This window comes from Saccopteryx leptura, chromosome X (genome assembly GCF_036850995.1).
Source record: "Saccopteryx leptura isolate mSacLep1 chromosome X, mSacLep1_pri_phased_curated, whole genome shotgun sequence".
Classification (NCBI taxonomy): domain Eukaryota; kingdom Metazoa; phylum Chordata; class Mammalia; order Chiroptera; family Emballonuridae; genus Saccopteryx; species Saccopteryx leptura.
This window is the reverse complement of record NC_089516.1, coordinates 9301061-9302390: the sequence shown is the minus strand read 5'-3', so window position 1 is coordinate 9302390 and position 1330 is coordinate 9301061. Positions and strand designations below refer to the sequence as shown.

The 1330-nt window shown below is 39.1% G+C and overlaps 1 pseudogene; it reads right to left on the bottom strand.

Moving 5' to 3' along the window:
• Positions 1–856: 856 nt before the first annotated feature.
• LOC136386667 (small nucleolar RNA SNORA48) lies at positions 857–999 on the bottom strand (annotated as a pseudogene).
• Positions 1000–1330: the final 331 nt, after the last annotated feature.

Genomic DNA, 1330 nt, shown 5'->3' with positions numbered 1-1330 from the left:
TTTTGAAATAAACATTTCCCATTAAGTATTTGCTTTAAATAGTTTTCTTGAGATTGTCATATTAAGAGTTCAAAAAAAGAAGCAAACATAATATTATTGCTTGATTATATTTTAGGGTCTTGTGGCAGCCTTGTAAAGTCTGGCTGACCATTGTCAAAGTCACTGTCTTAATCAGAGGTTCTTAACCAGGGTGATTATGCCTTTCAAGGGACATTTGGCAATGTCTGGATGAAGTTTTGGTTGTCACATCTGGGAGGGAGGCTACTACTTGCCTTTAGTGGGATGTTGCTAAACACCCTTCAATGTACAAGACATAACTCCCCCACAATGAAGAGTTATCTAGCACCAAATGTCAACAGTGTCACAGTAGAGAAATATTGGTCAGAGACCAGCGGCCCTGTTCACTCTAGTATGGGAACCATATAATTGATCATCTAAACAAAGACGTTCTTGATATTGAAAGCAGATGCCATTAGCAGTAATACCAGAACATCAGGCATAAATAGGGACAGTTTTAGGCAAAACTCTTGGTCTCCACACCTAAGGACTATGAACCTGAGCAAATACCACCCTCATCTATAAAATGAAGTGAGAAGATTAGCCCCCAGGTCTCTTAATGCTCAATCCAACATTCTAGTTCCAGGGACATAAGCCTGTAGTGTCTCAAGCATGCATAATTCAGTGTGTGTCGCCTTTCTCAGTCCATAAACTCTTCTAGAGGAGGCCTCTGTCCTATTCATTCTTCTGTTTCTTTTGCTCTCTCATCACAAGCCCAGGAACCATGTTTGTTAAACTGTATATTTCCAGCAGATTTACAACTTCCCACATCATCGAAATGTTAACATAAAAGATTTTTTTATGTGCCCTAGGCATGAAACAGCTCTGGCCACCAATACAGGCATCAATCTAGGATAAACTAGGGCTGAACACCTGCTTTGCCCCTGACTGATATAAGAACAGCACCACCAATCAGGTGCCTCCTTGCCCATTGCTAACATAAAAGATTTTAATAACAAACATATTTTGGTCATACCTCTCTATGGGGAATGCAGATGGGGGTTGACTTTTTCTTCCTGAGTTACTACCATGACCACACAGTTTATTTTCTAAGCTAGGACACTTACAAGAACAAAAAGGAATGCTATTAATAACTACACAAGGACAACAGGCATAAACTGGGAAGTACAATTGCCCTAGCCAGTGGTCAGCAAACTCATTAGTCAACAAAGCCAAATATCAACAGTGCAACAATTGAAATTTCTTTTGAGAGCCAAATTTTTTAAACTTAAACTATAGGTAGGTAGTACATTGTTATTAACTTAGTTAGGGT